Source organism: Peromyscus eremicus, chromosome 5, assembly GCF_949786415.1.
Source record: "Peromyscus eremicus chromosome 5, PerEre_H2_v1, whole genome shotgun sequence".
Classification (NCBI taxonomy): domain Eukaryota; kingdom Metazoa; phylum Chordata; class Mammalia; order Rodentia; family Cricetidae; genus Peromyscus; species Peromyscus eremicus.
Genome location: NC_081420.1, coordinates 13,863,705 through 13,886,035, shown reverse-complemented (window position 1 = coordinate 13,886,035; position 22,331 = coordinate 13,863,705). Strand labels below are relative to the sequence as shown.

At 46.5% G+C, this 22,331-nt stretch overlaps 1 long non-coding RNA gene and 1 pseudogene across 2 annotated transcripts; both read left to right on the top strand.

Moving 5' to 3' along the window:
• Positions 1–971: 971 nt before the first annotated feature.
• On the top strand, positions 972–7,592 carry LOC131910595 (elongation factor 1-gamma-like; annotated as a pseudogene).
• An 892-nt stretch (positions 7,593–8,484) lies between these two features.
• Positions 8,485–21,322, top strand: LOC131910975 (uncharacterized). Of its 2 annotated transcripts, XR_009379275.1 has the most exons (4): positions 8,487–8,706; positions 18,093–18,224; positions 18,307–18,417; positions 20,789–21,322. It is a non-coding gene; the product is annotated as an uncharacterized LOC131910975 (long non-coding RNA). The 2 variants fall into 2 exon arrangements; XR_009379274.1 differs by having other exon boundaries at positions 8,485–8,706; positions 18,093–18,417.
• Positions 21,323–22,331: the final 1,009 nt, after the last annotated feature.

Below are 22,331 nucleotides of genomic sequence, written 5' to 3'. Positions count from 1 at the left end.
ACTGGTTGGCTTAGAACCACTATGTAGACAAGGCTGGCTTCACTCACAGAGTGAGTGCCTTCCTTTGCATTCCAAGTACTGAAATTAAAGGCATGCTCTATCACACCTGGCCCCTAATTTATTTTTGACAAGTGGATTTATCTGTTTATTCTACATTTTCCAGTTTTTTAAAAAAATTTTTTTTAGGATGTATATGTATATATATATATATATTTTTTTTTTTTTTCGAGACAGGGTTTCTCTGTGTAGCTTTGCGCCTTTCCTGGAACTCGTTTGGAGACCAGGCTGGCCTCGAACTCACAGAGATCCGCCTGGCTCTGCCTCCCGAGTGCTGGGATTAAAGGCGTGCGCCACCACCGCCCAGCAGGATGTATATTTTCAACATATCCCCTAACCATCCTCTGAATTTCATCAAAATCTCTGGCAGCATCTCTCCCCTCATCTCTAATTTTTCTATTCTAGCACTCTATATCCTTGATTAATTTGGGGAGAGGCTTTTCAATCCTATTTATTTCTCAAAGAACTAACTCTTGTTTGACTTATTTTCTATGTTGTTTATTTAGTCTCTAGTACATTAGGTCTGTACCATTTCTTGCCGTGGACTGCATGTGGGGCGTGGCAGCTTGCTCTGTTTTTCTTACCCCAGGATGCATCGTTAGAGTATTTGTTTGAGATTGCTCTTATGTTTTTTAGTGCAAACACACATTGCTATAAAATTTCCTCTTAGAACTGTCCTAGCTGTATCCCAAAGATTCTGATAAACTGTGTTTTCACTTTTCTTTGATTCTAGAATTTTAATATTTTGTCCCTGAGATTTTTCAACAACCCACAGTTCATTCTCTTAAGTACTTGTGTAATTTCTCCTGTATTGGTTATGATTTTATTCTACTGTTCTTTGATAGGATACATGAAATTACTTCAATGTCTTGCTATTTGTTAAGACTTTATTGTAGTGGGGAGTCAGAGGAGACATGGAGCACTTCTGGGGAGCAAGATATAATGGAATACAGGTAACACCATGAAGCCACGTGGCAAAACATTAATCAATAGAAATGTGTTGAATTAAGTTGTAAGAGCTAGTTAATGATAATCCTGAGCCATAGGCCAAACAGTTTGTAATTAATATACGCTTCTGTATGTTTATTTGGAACCAAGTGGCTGTGAGACATAGGAAAACTTCTCGCTACACTTTATTGTGCCCTAGAATATGGCCTGTTTTAGAGATTACGTAGGATACTGAGAAGAATGTGTATTTTGTACTTGTTGATAGAAACATTCTGTACCTATCTACTATGTCCATTTTAATCTGTAGTACAGTTTAAGTCTAAAGTTTATTAATTTTCATTTGAATGACCTATCTAACCTAATATTGTATGTAGATGAAATTCTAAACAGTCTTAGTAAATAAACACAGAGCCAAATACAGAGGAAATAGCCAAAGAGATCAGAGCAATAGTCACGACTAACTTTAGCTTACCACCATCAGTAGCTTCCCCAGAGAGAGTTTTTTCCTGCCTGACTTGTGATTTTATTGCCTTTCTGTTCTGCCTTCTCATTGGCTCCAACCCCAGCCACATGACTTCCTCGTCACTGCCTGTCTATACAGACATCCAGGTCTCTATGGTTGGTACTGGGATTAAAGGCTCATATCACCACGCTTGGCTGTGTCCTTGACCACACAGAGACTCTGCCTGCCATGTGATCAGATTAATGGTGTGTGCTACCACCGCCAGACTTCTGCTTATGGCTCGCTTTGACCTCTGATCTCCAGGCAAACTTTATTTATTAACATACAAATTAAAATATCACATTTCATCACAAATAAAGTATCACCACAATTGTAGTACTGATGTTGCCTATTCTTTTTTCTTTGTATTATATTAATTTATTTATTTTCAATTTTTTATTTGTTCTTCTCTCATACAATGTACCCCGACCGCAGCTTCCCCTCCCTCCACTCCTCTCAGTTCTCCCATCACCCTCTCTCCTAGATCCACCCTCCCCCCACCCCCTACCCCTGTCTCCACTCAGAAAAGATCAGGCCTCTAAGGGTTATCAACTGAACATGGCACAACATGATACAACAAGGTACAATAAGACGAGGCACAAACCTTCACAGCAGGGCTGGGCGGGGTGACACAATAGATGGAAAAGGGTCGCAAGAGCAGGCAAAAGAGTCAACACCCCAGATCCACTGTCAGGAGTCCTTCCAAAACCTGAGGCCAATAACCATTACACATATGAAGAGGACCTAGTGCAGACCCTTGCATGGTCCACAATTGCTGCTTCAGTCTCTGTGAGCCCCCATGAGCCCTGCTTAGTTGATTTCAGGGACCATGCTCTCCTCACGTCTTTGACCCCTCTGACTCTCACGATTTCTCATCCCCCTCTTCCACAGGGTGCCACCCTGTCTCTGAGGGGAGGGACCTGATGGAGACCTCCAGCCTGGGCTAATGTTTGGCTGCAGGTCTCTGCATCCTCTCCCAAGGGCTACCAAAGGAAGCCTCTCTGATGACAGCTGGACTAGGCACCAATCTATGAGTCTAGAGGAACATAATTAGGAATCATTTCTTCTTTCCTTCCTTTCTTCCTTCTTTCATCCTTTTTTTTTTTCTTTTTTTGGTCAGTCATGTTTGGTTCTGCCCTAGGTCTCTGGGCTATCCAACCTCTAGTTTCTGGTCATTCAGGCAGTGTTAGACATGGGCTCCCTCTTGTGCAGTGTACCTCAAATTAGACTGGTCATTGGTTGGCTGCTCCCACAAGTTCTGTGCCATATTGCCCCAGCACATCTTGCAGGCAGGATGAAGTCACCTATTCATTTATTTTTATTTTTTATTTTTACTATGCATGTTTTTATTATTGCCAACAACATATAATATGTTTTTTATTGTGAATATTTTAATGGAAAAGGATATTAACATTTGTGTGATAGGATTTTGTTTTTGTTTTTGTTTTTTTTCAAGACAGGGTTTCTCTGTATAGTTTTGGTGCCTGTCCTGGATCTCACTCTGTAGACCAGGCTGGCCTCGAACTCACAGAGATCTGCCTGGCTCTGCCTCCAGAGTGCTGGGATTAAAGGCATGTGCCACCACCGCTTGCTTGTGATAGGATTTTTTAAATTATTTATTTTACATACCAACCGCAGTTTCCCCTCCCTCCTCTCCTCCCAGTCCCATACCCCCTCACTTCCCTATCCCCCTACCCCCACTTCCTATCTACCCCGCCCCTTCCACTCCTCCATCTCCATTCAGAAAGGGGCAGGCTCCATGGGCTTGAGCAAAGCAGGGCACATCAAGTTGAGGCCGGACCGAGCTCCTCCCCTTGCATCAAGGCTGGGCACGGTAACCCAGCATGGGGAACAGGTTCCCAGAAGCCAGCTAAGTGCCAGGGACAGGTCCTGATCTCACTGCTAGGAGCCTTACAAAGAGACCAAGTTACACAACTGTCACACACATGCAGAGGACCTACGTCAGTCTTATGGGGGCTCCCTAACTGTTGGTCCAGAGTTCATGAGCTCCCACAAGTCCAGGTCAGTCACCCCTGTGGGTTCCTGTCATGACCCCCCACCTCATAAAATCCCTCATCCCTTTCTTCAGCAAGATTCCTGGAGCTCAGCCCAGTACTTGGCTGTGGATTTCTGCATCTGCTTCCATCAGTTACTGCATAGAGTATCTCGGATAATTAGAGTAGTCACCAATCTGATTACAATAGATGGCTAGTTCAGGCACTCTCCACTATTGCTAGGAGTCTTAGCTGGGGTTATCCTTGTGGATTCCTGGGGGTTTCCCTGGTGCCAGGTTTCTCCCTAACCCCCAAGCGCCCCCACATCAAGATGTCTCTTTTGTTACTCTCCCACTCTGTCCAGCCTCCAACCTGCCTCCAGCACCCAACCTGCTCCTTCAAGTTCCTATCCCTCAATCCTCCCTCCTGTGGGAGACTGTGGGAGTCCAGCTCTTACCTTTCCCACCTTTTCTAGGGTTCTTAGGAGGAGGAGAGAGGGATAAGAATATATTAGATAGAAAGAAAGACCTAGCCTGTTTTTCTGAGAAGAAAAAAACAGGATAGCTTTGAGAGGGCCTGGATCAATACCCAACTTCCCTGAAGGTTTATTCAAAAGTCTTTTTTTTTTTATAACATGCCAAGAGGAGAGGCAAAAGACCTTCCCCTTACTAGATCAAAGCACACCGTACAGCCAAGTGTAGACCCTTCCAAACACCTGGTAAACATGCCTGTGGCCAGATCATCTCCTTATGCAGCCCTGCTGGGTAAAGCAATCTCAGATTCTCTGACCTGAGTAATTTGGGCCTCCACACCCTCCCCTACCTCCAGTTCACCCAGGAGATCCCCTCCATTTCTCCTTCCCAGGGAAATCTATGCATCCCTCTCCTGGCCCTCCTTGTTATCCAACCTCTCTGGGGCTGTGGACTATAGGTTGGCTATCCTATACTTTACTCCTGATATCTACTTATGAGTGAGTATATACCATGTTTGTCTTTCTGGATCTGGGTTACCTTGCTCAGAATGATTTTTTTCTAATTCCACCCATTTGCCTACAAATTTCATGAGATCTTTACAGCTGAGTAATACTCCATTGTGTATATGTACCACATTTTCCTTATCCATTCTTTGGTTGAGGAGCATCTAGGTTGTTTCCAGGTTCTGGCTATTACAATACTAATGCTGCTATGAACATAGTTGAACAAATGCCTGTGTTATCAAATGGCCCACAGGTATCTGCCCCGAGGGCTTTTCTTCTAGAGTGGGGGGTGGGGGAAGGTGCTTACAAGCAGCAGGATTCTAATCTGAGGGATACCAAATGAATCTATTCACACCATGCTCTTTCAATCCATTTATTTTATTATTCTATGTAAGCTAATTCTAAACCTACAGCTTCTTTTCTCTCTTACATTTCTCTGCTGTTCTCTTAGTTCTACCATGAGTCTCTGAAGTTTCCAGGTTTTACACACATACAATCAGCAATTCTCTGGCCAAAGCAAGGTCACAAGGCTTGAATTCTTTCAGAGTCATAAAAGCAGATGAGAGTTTACACCAGGCAGTGACTGTCAGGCTTTCTTCACGACTCAAGGAGGGGGTGACTTGTAGAAGCCTCAATGAACTCTTAAAGGGAATGGGGTCAGATGAGAGGGAGAGAGATCTTAAATCAATTAGGGAAATCTAAGAAGGAAAAAGGGAATCCGTGTGTAATACTGCATTCCTAAGTGTGGTTAAATAATAAGATGATTAGTAAACCAAGGTGAAAGTTAAAAGGAGTTAAGAATTTGTTAGTGCGAGGTTAACTTGGGGCAGCACTTTCCTATCTGCAGGTGGGGTGAGCCCTGGGCACACTTGTTCCCTATCTATCTAATCTATCTAAAGGCTGTGAATCAACAAACTCAGACATGTTGTAATTCTATGTCCTTGGGTGTCCACTAAGGTCTTATACCTAGCATTGTATGTGGATCATTGTCCTGAAAGGGATTCTCAGCAAGGCCTGATTCCAAAAAGTTAAATGTAGAGGTGGCTGGAGATGACCCTTAATACCTGAAAGAGAGCAGTGCATTTTGGAAGCAATGTGCTTATGGGCATCCAGCAGGGAGGAATACCAACCAGTGAGTGTATTTTGGGCTGCAGCAATGGGGGAAGGGAAGTCCAGCAGGGCCTGGTACCTAGCAGTATATTTGGGGATTTGATGGCAGGAGGGTGGTATATCTAGCAATTCCTGATATATAGCCATGTATGAGGCAGTCCAGAGAGATGTCATCCTGAATGAACTGCTGGGTACCAGGCCCTTTGGAAACCACATGGCTGCCACCCCACGTACACTGCTATATCTCTGTCAGGCCCTGCTGGACTCAGGATAGCTCATAGCCTGAGGCTGGGCAGGCACAGGGTTGTGTGTGTTTCCCTGGGATATTTTCCTAGTAGCACATTCTAACTTTGGGAACCATGGGAGCCCAGTGCCAGTGCCCACCTCTACCCTAGGCCTGTGGATTGCCAGGACTATCATGAATTTGCCAAGGTTTCTGTGTGACCCACACAGCAGCAGGCAGTCTTCCTTTGTGGTGAAGAACCAGGACGCTTTAAACTTTGTCCATTCACAAATGTTTTCAACCAAGAAATTTTTCACATGACCCAAAGTATGTCTATATTTGCAGTATAAGTATGCCAATCAAATATTTACTGCAAATAAACCATAAATTTGTTTTAAAACAATATTGTATACATATCACTTTACCATTTATTAAAAATAAAAGCCATTTCACTCAAATGAGATGCATATGCTTACTCATTTTTACATAAATGACCAAACTATGGCTGAATGATTGACATGGAGGCTTGACACATAGAGGTTTATAGATGGTGGAGATAGGAGGGTGTCCAGCAGGGTCTGATGTTGCATCATGATTCTCTGTATCCTGCTGTGGCTCTATGAGTCTTCTTTATTTTTTGAGTCTTTGAGTCTTCTTTTCTCTAGACCTTCCTCAGTACCAACTGCTGGTTCCTCATCTGCATTAACCAGCCCCTATTCAGAGATGTCTTGGGGCCAGTGAAGCTATGAGGAGATGGCCCAGCTTGAAGCTAAGAAGCTTGTAGAGAGCCAACCTGAAACTGATACCCCATGGAAAGAGGGAGGTTCAAAGGAAGAGCTGCAGAAGCCCCAGGCTGAGTGGAAGGGGGCAAAGGGCCACCTTGCCAGCTCCCGAGGATACGGACAAATGTGAGCAGGCAGTGGCTGCTGAGCCCCAGGACTCCTTCACTCACCTGCCCAAGTGCAACTTTGTGTTGTTGAGTTTAAGTGCAAGCACTCCCATGAGGTCACTCTCTCTGTGGCACTGCCATCTTTTGGTAGCACTTGGATAAGGATGGCTGGCCCTTGTGGTACTCAGTACTGTCTCCTGAAGAGCTTTCCAGGCCTTCACAAGTTGCCACCTCATCGCTGGAGTGTTCCAGCAATTGGAGAAGCTGAGGAAGAATGCCTCTGCCTGTATTTTCCTCTCTGCCACCACCAGCAGCAGCTCCATTTCTGGGGTGTGAGTCTCCCAAGGGTGAGAGGTCGCCTTTCTGTGGAGTTCAGATTGGCATGTGGACTATGGATCATAAACATGGCAAAGAGTGGAGCCTGGCTTTGAGGAACCCCAAGACTGATTTGAGAGTCTTTTTCCCAGGATGGGGCTTCCCAAAATGTGGGCAAAGCCTTCAATCAAGGCAAGATCAAGTGAACGTCTCTGGCAGGTGCAGGGCTGCCTACACTCACCCTTCAGAGAGATGGGGGCCATTAAACAGAAACTGATTATTGACAAAATACACACACATACATGTTTACGTGTTTAAGTGTATACTAATTTAAAGTTATCCCACTTGGCATGATAGTGATCCTCCCAAGAGCCATAGATTAAAAAAGTCCTGGTGCCAGGGAAATCGCCCTTTGTGGTGTTGGTCGGAGGAATCCAAGAGACCCCCTCTCCCCCCCCCAACAAGATGGGCTGTTGCTGTCGCCCCTGGAAGGTAAGACCAGTACTCATGGACACACATGTATGTAACAGTAAAGAGATCATGGGTTTGGGAGGGGTTATGGGAGGGGCTGAGGTGTAAGAGGGGAGGAGCATGAGTGATGTAGATGCAGCTCTTGTGTATGAAGTTCTCAAATATATATAAAATCATTAAATTAGAAGAAACCAAAATCGAAGGTTGAGAGTGATGTTGAGGAAACATAGAAAGTGCACAGGAAATATGAAGACTAGTTCAACAACTGATGGAAATATTTTCCAAAAGTACAGGAGAAATTATGAATAATTTGGGAAAGTTGCTACAGCTGAGAAAGGAAAGAAATTGTGGGATTAAAACGACCCATCACAAAAGCAGTGCACAGAATGGGAAAAGGCAATGAGGAAAAGAATTTTTAATTTTAAGATATTTGGCACCAGCTCCAAAGATGTTAAGCCATGACTATTCTATGATGCAACTTTGGAGTTTACTAATGTGAGATGTTAAGATACATGGAAGCACAGGCGGTGTTAAGGAAGAGAGGGGCTCTTAGGGAAAGGACAGTAAACACTAGACAGAGACGCAGGCTGAAGAGTCGCACTGTTTTAGAGTATCAGTCAGTCTTGTTGAGCCTCGGGCCCAGCATGTGATCCCTAGTGAGCAGTAAACATTTATTGACTGAATAACTGATGGTCTTTTTCACTTAGGGAGGACTGGAAGCTGAGAGCAAACCCCAAACCTGACTTTCAAAAATAAGTTTGTTTTTTGAAAACCAAAGTGCAGCGATGAGTTCCCTTGTGGACAGAAGGCCGTGGGTAGGGAGGCATACCCTAGCTGGCACATCTCGGAAAACAAAGCACAGAGCACCCACCCCCTTTCTCCTTCCCTAACCCTGCAGTACAAGATTGCCCAAACGGGGTGTACTTAAGAGTCTCCTCGATACAGAGGTCACATGACTTCAACATGACCGATCTGGAGGGTCTTGGTTGGCTAGCCAGTCTGATTGGCTGAGTTCTGGACATGTGACCAATCAGGTCCTAGATCAGCACTTAACAGTTGGTGCGAGGTAGTTGAGACAGTTGGTGACCGGTTTGTGATAGTTAAGGACTCCAATGGCAGAAACAGTGCGCTTAGGCCGTGTGTGACACCATGATTTCCAGAGAGGTGCGCCCCGTCTACTCATCCGACTCCCAGGTACATCCTGGTCTGCTGCTGTCTTCGGTTAGTAGTCTCGCTTTCATGAGCCCTTCACCTTGTGGTTTATTTGTTCAAACCATTTTGGTTTGGGTTTTACGCATTGACCCTTTTCCCACTGCCTGGCTAATGGAGAGCTCAGGGTTGCTTGAGTCCGGATTCTGAACCACTCAGAACTCTATGCAGCGGTCCCTGGACTGTGTGGTTGACTGTGACACCCAGCCCCCTGCCCAGCACACTGTGGACCATCCCAGGGAAACAGATCCCTGCCTCTTTCATGCTCCTAGTTGTCCCCCTTTTATGTTCAGGCTCCCCCAAACCTCCACATTCTGCCTACGAGAGGAAACAAGCCATATTTGTCTCTAGAGATTTGGCTTGTTGCATATAAAATTATCATCTTTAGTTCCACCTATTTTCTGGAAAATGACAAAATGTCTTTTTAAATCCATCAGCCTCTGCCTCCCAAATGCTGGTATTAAAGGCGTGTACCACCACTGCTTGGCTGAAAATGTCATTCTTAAGGCTAGGTGCCTTTTTGTCTTGTATCCTCTTTGTATACTTTGTTTGTGAATTTGTGTATTTCAAAGTGACCTTATATTGAGTGAACTCATCTTGATTATGAACATGGCCTTTTAAATGTGTTGTTGAACTAGTATGAAGTATCAACTACTCTCATTCACATCTGTTACATAAAAAAAATACTGGTGTATAATATTTAGTTTAATGGATTTGTGTGTGGGTACATGTGAAGGTCAGAGGACATGTTGTGGGGTCAGTTCTCTCCTTCCATCATGTGGGGTCTAGGAATGAAACTCAGGTCCTCAGGTCTGGCAGTGAGCAGCTATACCCACTGAGGCGGCCCGCTTCCCTGTGTCTAGTTTTGGTTCCAGGGTAATGCTGGCTTTGTAGAACATATTGGGAAGTGTTCCTTCCTTTCTATTTTATGGAATTGTTTGAGGAACATTAGTGTTAATTCCTCTTTAAAGGTCTGGTAGAATTCATCCACGAATATGTCTGGCCTTGGGCTTTTTTATTGCTATTTTTCATTAATCTTTCAAGTTCATTGCTTGTTATTGATCTATTCAGGCATTTTATATGCACTTAGAAATTGTCTGTTTCTCCCTGTTTTACCATTATTGCAGTATAGGTTTTCTAAATTGGTCCTAATGATTCTTAGAACCTTGACATATCATAATAACGCTACACCATCACCTTCATTTGTCTCTGGATTTGCTCTGTATCTTCTCGTTTGACTAGTTTTGGTAACGTTTTGTCAGTTTCATTCATCCTTTTGCATAGCCAAGCCCTTTCCTTTTTTTGCATGGTTCTTTATGGCCTCTTTCACGAGGGTCAGCTCTATCTTCAGCATGTTTATCAGCTACTGCTTTGGAGTTTAGTTTGTCCTTATTTTTCTGTGACCCTGATGTGCACTGTGAGGTCATCTCGCATCTCTCACTTTTTCATGTAGGGATTGAAAGCTATAAACCCTCCTCCTAGCCCTGCTTCTCACTGTTTTTAATCTGGTTCTGTCGGTTGGTGTTAGGATAGAAATTCTCAAGCAACTTGCAGGAAAAAGAAGAGGGGGGTGAAGCTGTAACTGGAGCTGGAGGCCAGCTCCTCTGAAGAGGTGATGCTATGGACCATCGCACCGTCCTCAGGACCCTGACAGCTTTACAGAGGTGTGCCACCTCCACACAGAGGTACAGGCTGCTGTCAGGATCCTGGAAAGGGGTGAGAAAAATGACTCCAATAGCAGGACTGAAATTAACACCATTAAGGTGCTGGACCACCCAAACATCGTCAGAACCAAAGAGCACATCTGTATAGTGATGGACCATGCTGCTGGGGGAGATCTAGTGAGCCGTATGAGAAGGTGGGCTGTTTGCAGGAGGAGCAGGCTCACCACATCTTCACACAGATGATGTGTGCAATTAAGTACTGCCAGGAGAACAGCATTGCACACAGCGATATCAGTGCACACAGAGTTGCAACAAGAAGACAATATCCTGATGGATGGCAAAGGAAGCGTCAAACTGTGTGACTTTGGCCTAGCCATCAAAGTCACCCCTGGGCAGGAGTTCAAAGGTGATGGTATAGTGTGTGATTTGGAGAGGTCTGATATCCAATGCGTTATGTGTGACAGAGAGGAGCCGTCTAGCTGGATCTGATCATAGCACTGTATTGGCAGGCACAGTGGGATGGGGTGAGCAGCAGGGCCTGATACCTAGAAATTTGTATGTGCTGTGCGTGCAACCCCCCTCCCATTAACAGTGTACATACAATGTTAGTTAGCTTAAGGATATATAGGACACTCCTTAAGAACATGGAGGACATTTACTATAAAGATTTCTAGATATAAGGCCTGGGTAGACAGTATCTCTTTTGCTGTCTTATACACAATGCTAGGTACCAGACCCTGCTAGACAACTTCTAACCCCTCTAACCTGAGATACAGTGATAGACCCTGCTGGACATTCCTTTCCATGACCCACATAACCTGCTAGCTTACTGCTGGACACCTCCTGCTCTGACGTAGGCCACCAGGTATATACACTGCTGGACACCACTGCCATACCACCTCACTTGCACTGTTAGGTGCCAGACCCTGCTGAACAACCTCCCATTGCCTCAAATCCATTCCTAGGTGTTGGGCCAGTTACGACTTCCCACTAAACCCCACATTAACGGCTACGTATTGGGCCATGCTGGACAAGCCTCCAATATACACATCACTTGTATTTCTGGGTGTTGGGTCCTAAATGGCCCCTAACAAAACCCCATGTTAACTGCTCAGTATCCAGCCATGTTGGATACTCCCCTGCACTGTACCCACAACACATTGCTGCTCACTGAGCCCTGCTTGACAGTCTCACATCAGTGAAACCTACGTTTACTGCCAGCTGTCAGGACCCTCTTGGATATCAGCCCTCCTCACTGATCTACTGTAATGTGAGTTTTCAGGCCTTGCTGGACACTCTTTTACCTGTCATCCACTGTACATTACTGTGTGTTAGGCCCTGCTGGACACCCCATGACACCAACCTGTGTAAACTTTTAGGACATCACACTTGCCGGACATCCCCTCACTCACTACCACTTAACATACAAAACTAGATGAAGTTCCTGTAGCACACACCTGCACCTTGCAGCTGCCTCACATACACTGCTGTGGATGAGGCCCTGGTGGACACGCCCAGCTGTCCCCCCAACACTGTTAAGTGTGAGGCTCTCATGGAAATACTTGATAGACACCCCTTCATCTCTATCATCTAACATTTTTATTGGGTATTGGCTCCTGTTGGAACATCTACATCCTCTATTGCTCTCCAATAGTATAGTGTTGTCAGGCCTGTTGGACACCACTGCCTCTGTGACCACACGTCCACTTCTAGGTATCAGGCTCCATTTAACTTCCTACCCATTATAAATGTTAGGTATCAGAATACGTTGGAAGCTTCTCCTGCTGCACCTCACAGAGTTGCTGGGTATTGGCCCTGCAGTTCACCCTTTCTCTGCTGACACCCCACTTAACTGCTAAAGCTTCAGCTGTTGCTTTCCTCCCCCAGCCTCAAAAAGTGCTGTGTATCAGGCCCCCAAGCTAGTTATCAGGCCGTGGTGGACATGAGAGCCACTGCCACCGCCGCCGCAGCAGCATATAGAGTGCTGGGTATCAGATGCCACCCCATGACATGCTCGGTTCAGACCAGGACAGACACACACCTCCCTCCTGTGTGCACTGCTGGCCAGCATACACAGCTACGTTCTCAGGCCCTGCTAGACATCGGCTGCCACACAAAGGCTGTGTATCAGATCCTTGTTGCCACGCCTGTGCAGGCTGCAGCCATACATACAGTGCTAGGCTCAGACTTTGCCTGACATCCCACGAGTCTGCTGCCCACATACGCTAGTAGGCAGTGGCAGGGGTGTTCAGTACAACTGGAAGTTAGAAGTGCTTTGGGGTAACAATTCAGGTGTAGGAAGAGGGGCTTGTTGAGCAGGGCCTGACACAATATATGAATCTGGACTGGAGGGTTCCGAAGGATTTGATGCATGGTAGCACACACAGGGCTACGGGGCTGTGGGGCAGGTGTCCAGCAAGACCTGAAGCCACACAGTATGTTTCAGGCTTTAGTGGCTGGGGAAGGGGTATCCAGGAGGGCCCAATACCCAGTAGTGCATGGGTGGCTTTGGCAGCAGGATAGTTTGGTATTTAGTAAGGCCTGTGGTGGGGTAAGCACCAGATACCAAGTTGTTTCTTTGTAGCGGCAACAGGGAGATGTCCAGCAGTGTCTTAAGAACAGTGTATGTTGGGTGGCAGCAGTTGGGAGCTGTCTAGGTCCAGCAGGACCTGACACACAGTAATGTATGTGGGATGCCAGGGAGTGTCCAGGAGGGCTTGATACGTAACAGTGTATGTAGGGTGCCAGGTGGGTATCCAGCAGGGGCTCATGTATTAACAGTGTACATGGAGCGGTGGTGGTGGTGGTTGGTATTATCAGGTAGGACCTGACTGTGTGTGGTGTTTGAAGTGGTAGGGCAGAGGGTGTGCTTCAGGGCCTTATACCTGGCAGTGAATGTGAGCCTAGGGTGATGGCGGTGTATTTTTGGGTTACAGTATATTTTAGATTGTGGCAGAGAATGTGTGGTGATTGGTTAGGTGTTCAGCAAGGTCTGAGACCAATCAGGGCATCTGGGGCTTGAAAAGCAGGGGAAGGGGAATATAGCAAGGCCTGATAAATAGTGGTATTTTTTTTTTTTTGAGAGTATGGGCCAGCAGGGCCTGATCCTCTAGAAGTTTATATGAACTGGACACCTACCCCAGCAAAGTTGCTCTGTGTGCCCCGCCTCTGCAATAACACATATACTAGGTGTTGTGCTCTGCTGCATACCACCCTGCTTCCCAACAAACACTGCTCAGTATCAGCCCATCTGGACAACCTCCCACCCCGTCACACCTGTCACAGTGTGCACAAACTGCTAGGCCCTGCTGAACACAGCTGCACATACAATTTGGTTCAGCCCCAGACCCTGCTGTGTCCTACGTACACTGCCAGGAGTCAGGTCCTGCTAGGTAGCCAAGCCCCTACAGCCCAACTCCCCTCCCCCTGCTAGGTGTAAGACTGTTGAATCACCGCCTACACATTACATATGCTAGGTGCCAGGTGCCAGGCCCTGTGGGACATGTTCTTGCCCTACCCTCTGCACTACTATGTATCACAGTCAGGTGTACATTCCTCCTCTAGCATCTCACATACACGGGGCAGCATCAGCCCTGCTGGACAGCTCCCCCACCCACTCCTGCTTCAACTACGGAAGCTGCACATACAGTGTTCTGTATCCGGTCCCAGCTGGACACCCTCCATCTAATATGGAGTTCTAGGTATCTGGTAATGCCAGTCACCTGCCCCACCACAGTGCTACAACCTATGTTGCTACTTATTAGTACTGTTGGACAGCCCATATCTCTGCTGCTTGTAGGTACTAGTCCTGTTGACACCCCCACCTCCACATGTACTGCTACGTGTCAGACTTAGGCCTTACCTGACACCCCACATGCACGGCTTGGTTTTAGGCCTTCCTGCTGGCCCACCCTAGGTCAAATTCTCTTCTTTTTTTTTTGTTTTGTTTTTTGAGACAGGGTTGCTCTGTGTAGTTTTGGTGCCTGTCCTGGATCTCTCTCTGTAGACCAGGCTGGCCTCGAACTCACAGAGTGAGTTCCCAAGTGCTGGGATTAAAGGCATGTGCCACCACCACCCGGCCCAAATTCTCTTCTGGATGTCAGGCACTGCAGCTGCACTTGCAGCTTGGCCCCCGAACAGTGGTGTTGGCAACCCCACCCTGTCAGTATCTTTGCATGTGTTTTGTGAGGCAGCAAGCCCTGGGGGATGCCACCTTGAGCCCTCTCCCTTGTGCTACAGACTGTGCTGGACATCAGATTCTGGACAAGACACCCTATTTCTGCAAAACTAAAACAAAAACCCAAATAGACTGTTTTGTAGATCAGGCTATACAGTACTCTGTTTGTCCACACCCCATCTGAATTGTAGGTAACCAGCCTTTCTGAGCAGTCCAGCATTACACTGTTACATATAAGGAACTGATGGTGCCCTGTCCCTAGGCTGCCACCTCACTTAACTCTACTTGTTAGAGCCCACTGGTCATGCTTAGCCCCAACCACCCACCGTGTGGTCAGCTCCCCCTTCCTGATGCCCCTGTACTGTCAGAAGTCAGTAGATGTGGGACTTGGGCTGTTGGGACACAGTGTCGAGCAGGGTCTTATACTAATGTATTCACTGTTGTGGAAGCAGGTGTTGACTTAGAACTGATACGTAGTATAAGATAAGCAGCTGTATGTGTCCTGAAGTCTATGGTACCTAGCACTGTATGTGGGGTGTCAGGGATGGGGTGTTCAGCAGGACCCGACTCCCAGTGGTTCTCAACCTTCCTAATGCTGTGACCCTTTAATACAACAGTTCCTCATGTTGTGGTGACCCCCAACCATGCAATTATTTTGTTGCTATTCCTAACTGTCATGAATCATAGTGTAAATATCTGATATACAAAATATCTAATGTGTGACCCCCAAAGGGGGGTCAGGTTGAGAACCACTGGTTTAGTGGATCAGAGGTCTATAGGAGGGCTGATACCTACAAGGGTATGTGGGGCTATAGTGACCAGCAGGGCCTAGACCCAGTAATGTCTAGATTATTTCCAGGGGAAGCATGTCCAGCAGTGCCTGGTAATTAACAGTATGTCTAATGGCTGTGGGGTAGAAGGATGTCTCATGGACTCTGGTAACTAGCATTGTCCATGGGGTAGTGGCACTGGGCAGGGGTGTCATCCTGCGAGGTCTCATGCCTCGGAGTTTATATGAGCAGCATCAGGAGATGTCCAGCATGGCCTGAAAACAGTGTATGTTGGCCAGCAATGGGGGTGAGTAGGGTGTCTCGTGGGCCTGATCCCTAGCAGTACAAGTAGGGCATTAGGGGAGTGTTCAGAAGGTCCCGATACCAAGCTGTCTATGTACAGTGTCAGCAGTGTCTACCAGGTCAAGCTGTGTGGCAGTGTATATGGGATATCCAGTAGGGTCTGATACCTGGCATTGTGTGGAGTGGCGTCCTTAGGGAAGGGGTGTCTAGGAGGGCCTAATAGTTAAGTGGGAAGGTGACTTTAGGTGGCCATTCTTGCCTGGAAAATAGCAATGTGTGTGTGTGTGTGTGTGTGTGTGTGTGTGTGTGTGTGTGTGTGCATCCAGCAAGGAGTGATACCAAGCAGTGTGTTTGGAGGAAGGGAATGGGGGAAGGGAAGTCCAGCAGGACCTGTTATCTAGTATCTGTGTGTACTAGTGGAGGGGATGTCCTACAGGGCTTCAAACCTCAGTGTTTGTGCTGTGGATGGCGGTGGATGTCCAGAAGGATCTGAGTATAGCAGTATACGTGGAGCTTTGTCAGGATGTCTAGTGGGGCCTGATAACTACCTATGTTTTTCAGATGGTGGCAGGGAGGGTGTGTTGTCAGTCACCCAGTATAGTAAGTGGTATAGCCACTCTTATGTGCTGTCCAGTGGGTCCTAACACTTTAAAGTTTATGTGGGATGCTAGAATGGGTGTGTCCTACACTGCCTGTAAGTTACCATTGTATATAGGGCAGCAGCATGGGAGAGTGGGGGTCTAGGCATTGGGCCTTACTGGGCAAACCCCTTTGCTAATACCCCACATGCACTGGAAGATATCAACTACTACTGCATCCCTGGGCACAAAAACCTTCCAGGAATCAGGCTCTACTGGCCCCTACCCCACATAAACTGGTGGACACCACTCTGCAGCCCTACATACACTGTTTTGAAACAGATACTACTGGAACTCTACCCACACTTGATGTATTGGACTAATATCAGACCGTCCTGGACACATTCCCTCTCTGTCCTCATCACCCATAAACAGCTGCTGTGTTTCAGACTCTGCTGGTAAACCTACTGTGCTTTGCCCCACATACAGTGTTAGGTGTCACACCCTACTAGACACATCACATCCACTGCTATGAGTTAGGCCCTGCTGGACACCTGACTCACACTCTAGGTACATTGCTAAGGTTTAGTCCTGTTGACACTTGACTCCCAGACTTAGGAGACTCCGAGGAATGAGGCCACACGGGACACCATTCCTCTTGCTGCTGCTGTACTATGTGTGAAAGCAGGTTCTACTGGACCTTCCCACCACATACAGTGTTTAGGGACAGGTCTGTGGGATGCATGTTCTCCCCTTTCCCAGTCATTGCCATCTGTGTACACGACTAGTTTTTAAGCCATGCTGGACACTCTCCTGCTGTTCCCCCATATACACTGCTTTAGCCAGCTGCCCAAGTTTTCCCATTTACACTAGATATCAGACCCTATTTGACATTCTCCATCTCGGTAGCCAACTCACACCCACTGCTGGGTATCAGACCCTACTGTGCACCCTCCCCTCCTTCAGCCAACTCACACCCACTGCTGGGTATCAGACTCTCCTGTGCACCCTCCCCTCCTCCAGCCATCTTATACCCACTGCTGGGTATCAGACCCTCCTGTGCACCCTCCCATTCTACAGCCAACTCACACACACTTCTAGTATTCAGCTGGACGCCCCTGTCATTGCCGCATATAGATGTCTAAGAATGCGGCCCTGCTGGACAACCCACCCCAAACCACCAGTGTACACTGCTACGTTGCAGGACTTGGCAACACCCTCTGATGATCCTTTCCCTTCTTCCCTCAAAGCCCATTCCCAGTAGTGTAGTGGGCCAGCAGGAGTTGGATGGCATCCAACAGAGATATCTAGCAGTAGGTGTGCTAGCTAGCAGTGTGTTGAGGTGGCAGCAGGGTCTGTCCTGCTGGTCCTCATATCTAATGGCTCATGTAGCACAGGCGGGAAGAGGGTGTCTTCTAGACATGTCTGGTGGGCAGGAGCAGGGGGCAGGGTGTCCATGTGGGCAGGGCTTGTGCTTTGATACTTTCCCATGCTTTCTGCTCAGTAAGAAGGCAAACTTACTGTCAGACACATTGAACACACGTGGAACATGGCAGGGCCAGCGGATGTGTTTTACAGTCTCCTAAGGACTTTAGGTTGCACAGGATGAATGCGGAGTTTGCTTTCCCGGCCTTCTCAGTACAAAGGTAAACAATTCTGTGAAGAAATAGAGGGAGCCACAGTTGCTGGACTTTGCACACATTGATCAATCCTTCAGAATTACTCATACTCAGATTCCCAGGGAGAGCTTTGCCACCTCTCTTTGGCCTGTCCCATGTGGGTAATGGCTTTTTCTGGTCCAGAATGCATTTCCAACAAGGGTTAGGGGATGCTGTTGCTATTGCTCGGGACTACTCAGTACTAAGTCACTAACCGTGTCTCTTTCCTGTGTCTTTCTCCTTTCAAGTGGTGAAAGAGAAAGGCCCATCTCTGTGGTTGTTGAACCATGAGGAGCAGAGATCAGCCTGGCATGGACTGAGAGCCAGAGGAAGGAGCCAAGCCAGAGCTCCATTGGGCTGTGTGCCTGTACACCCATCAGGTACTGAAGACACTCTGGGCACAAGTTCCTGTACCCTTCCTCCAGTTGCTGGATTTTAGCTACTTGCTTCCTCCTCCTTCAGCTTCCTGCAGCACTTGCTATGATGCTCTGGTCAAATTGGTTAAGCATGGCACCATCATCCTGGCTTCTGACTTGTATTTGCATCATGTTCTGGAATCTTGACCACTAACAGGTAAGCCACCTATAAGAAATGGGACCCTTTGGCCCCATTTGCATTTTTACAAGACTGAAAGGTCATGTCCTCTCTTCCCTGGCAGATGCACCAACCAACTTCCTAAATAGACTAAGAATAGTTTCAGCTGAATCTTGAGAAGTGAACATACGTTTATGCCTGTCCTCTGGATTGAATCACCTGAGGAAGGGCTGTTTTCCTGTTCCCCTTCCCAGAACACTTAATATGAGTATGAGGAACTTGGGACATCCATCTCTCCTGCAGGACTTTCACTGCTCTGCTGGAGCCACAGCCAGTTTAGGCCCTGCAGGTGATGTTACACATGCAGGACAGTAGAGGACACCATGACTGATACCTGTTGTGTGGAGCTATGCTGACAGTTTAGAACACTGGCAGCATCAATGACTCTCGTGGCAGTGAGTCAAAGACAAAATAATCATGGATGAGTGTTGGGGAATATTATTTTAAGGTGTGTTACTTTTGTTTATGTTGCATTTGTTTAAATCTGTGAAGCTGTGACACTGCCTGTGTAAAACACCTGATGGTCTAATAAAGAACTGAATGGCCAATAGCAAGGCAGGAGAAAGGATAGGCAGGGCTGGCAGGCAGAGAGAATATATAGAAGGAGAAATCTGGGAGGAAAGAAGTATTCAGAGAAAGAGGAGGACTCCAGGGGTCAGCCACCCAGCTATACAGCAGGTCACGGAGTAAGAGTAAGATTTACAGAAGTAAGAGAATGGGAAAAGCCCAGAAGCAAAAGACAGATGGGTTAATTTAAGAAAAGTTGGCTAGAAACAAGCCAAGCTAAGGCTGGGCATTCATAATTAAGAATAAACCTTTGTGAGTGATTTATTTGTGAGCTGGGTGGCGGGCCTCCTAAAAGAGCAAAAACAACAACAGATGAGACAAGAGAAGAGAAAGGTTTATTACCTGAAGGAGGTGAGAAGAGCATGGGTATCAAATTTGGAAGGCCATGCCCTTCCTCCAACAGTGGACATGTGGGTCCATTCCTGAGCGTGCTCTGTGGAGGAAGACCCTAGTATCCTGAGTATTCTCAGTACAGAAGTTCACTACATTCCTAAGCATGCCTCACAATGTGGCTAAGAATGCCACAGTGGACACTGAGACATGTTGCCAGCCCTTGGGCACAAGGCACACGTGGAACTGTTTGAAATTGGAAGCCATTTCTTCTAGACTTTATGTTCAAATATTGCTGGGAAGCTGTGTCCACTTCAATCAGTGCAAGCAGGAGCCATTTCATGAAAAGGATGTAGAATAACATAATTTCTTTCCCTCTGGCCTTCATGTCTAATATCCTTCCTCTAAACCAGTGATTCTCAACCTTCCTAATGCTGTGACCCTTTAATACAGCTCTTCATGCTGTGGTGACCCCCAACCATAAAATCACTTTCATTGCTACCTCATAACTGTAATTTTGCTATTGTTATGAATCTTAATGTAAATATCTGATATATGACTCCCAAAGGGGTCACAAACCACAGGTTGAGAACCCTGCTTTGCAGTGTTCCTGTTCATCTCTGGTCTCACCTTGTGAGACGAGGGCCTGGTGTCCAGTGGAGATGTGCAGCTCACAGCCACAGGGCTCAAGATGGGGCCTCCACCCTCTTGGATGAGCCAGTCACACTGCTGAAATGGGATGGTGCAAGGCTATTCCCAGGTCCACTTCCTCCTTTCCCCGAGTGGAGCCTCTAGGCTTGGGGTGGACAGAAGGTGCACTCCAGATGTTTGTTAGTGTAAGACACATTGTTCTTTTGTTAGGCAGGAGGCTAGTTCCTGGAGGGAGTGACAAACAAGGCCCCCAAATAGGACCTAAAGAGTAATAGTTAGGATGTAAAGGTAAAGGTATTAGTCCACTGATGGTCAAGATGGAAAGACAGTGCAGTGTTAGATTCCGGATGGGCCAGCTCATGTCCAAGCAGGATGCAAAGATGGTGGTGGACTGTGAAACAGGACCCATAGGATAATAGGTGGTCCTGGTTGACTGGCTGGGATAGCTTTAATGTCCTTCAGGTACTTCCTGGCCAGGGGACCATATTCAGAATACTGCTACCCTTTCCTCTAATAAACTTTCCAACTATGGATGTATTTAGACCCCTATGCCCCTATGCGTGTTCTTGCATTATATATAATATACATAGTTATATTCATGGTAAAATGGGCCTCCAAGAGAAGCACACCTCTGTGCTTCATGTGTCCACTCTGAGGGAGGTACAGGAAAAGGTAACAGGAATAGGAGAAATGAGACTGTTATGCTAGGCCCACTTTTCTTGAAAAATAGTGTATTCTTTGCTTGCTCAAATTCTGGACGCTTGCTCTTATACTGTGTCTCATCTGCGCTCTTCTCTTTCAGGAGCACAGGACTCCACACCACCGCTGGCTGGAGAGCAGACACACCTGGAGCCCTCCCCATAACACCTGTGCACTCTGTCTAGCGGGCTCCAAACTTCTAGTCTGTGCTCTTGGGAGGGAGGAGGGAGCCAGCATCCCCTTTTCTCTCTTCATTTGTTGTGATTCACCGTAGGCAAAGAGGAGGTTGAGAGGCAAAGGCTGGCCTGGCCTGAGTGTTCTGCCACAGCTGGGACCTGGCAAATGACGTTCCACTGACTAGGTTGTTGACTAGTCATTGGTGAAGGCCAATAGGTGGAGTAGAAGGAAAGTGTGTGAGTCTGGTGCATGTTGGGAACATAATTTTAATAGTAATATTATTTTCTATAACATGTAAAACTGTTTATTAATTCTAGTCACTTTATTTACTTTTTTTTTTGATGAGCTTTCTGGGGTTTTCAACATACAGATTCATGTCCTCTATGAATGTAACTTCTACTTGCAGTCCCAGTAGGATGAGCAACCAACCAACCTCCCTCCCTCCCTCCCTCCCTCCCTCCCTCCCTCCCTCCCTCCCTCCCTCCCTCTCTCTCTCCCTCTCTCTCTCCCTCTCTCTCTCCCTCTCCCTCTCCCTCTCCCTCCCTCCCTCCCTCCACTGCACTCACCCCCCTCTTTCTTCTTCTCTCCTGGACTGGAGACCACATTTTTTACTCCTCTCCCTTTATCTCAGTGTGATGCTAAATACTGACATTCCCAACACTGGGGAAGCGGAGGCTCCAGAACCTTGACATTCAAGGCCAGCCTGGGCTACCGTAATGAAAGAACCCCTTCTCAAAAATGTGTTCTTTCATTAAGGCTATCATCTGCCCCTCTAAACTACAAGGTCTAGGTTGTTCATATTTAGCACACTTCCTGATGTGGTTAGCCTTGAGCAGTTTCTTTTTGACATTTTCTGTTTCAGCCCCCCCCCCCCCCGTTATTTCTCAACTGATTCCTTTAGTACTATACAGCTATTTTACTGTGTTATATTGATTATTTTGCTAATTTTGTGACTATGGTTACTAGATACTCTAATGATGCACCCAAACTTATTTCACATTAATAGTAACCTAGCTTTGATAAAATAGAGAAACTGTTTTAACACAGCTGTTAGCTTTCCCTTGTCTGTGCCATAATGGCCATTTTTATTACATCTCTATGATGGAAACCCATCAACACATTGTTTTAATACTTCATATGACACCAAGCCCTTTTGGGTGTGTCGATTTCTATGCAGACTTTATTACCTCTGTACTTGTCATTTATCAGTTTCAAATTAATTTACCATCTGGTACCATTTCCTTCCACACTTGAAAGACTTTCTTTAGTCCTTATTATGAGGTGGGCTTGCTAGCCATAACTCTTTATCTGAGAATGCGTTTATGTACACTTCATGACTGAAGGGTAATTTGGCTGTTTATAGAATTCTTCTTTTAGCAAATTTTAGTTAACACAATTACCTAGTTTTCATCTGCAGAATTTCTACTTGGTTCTTCTTAGAGTTCCTCTTATTTTTCTGGCCCCAATTT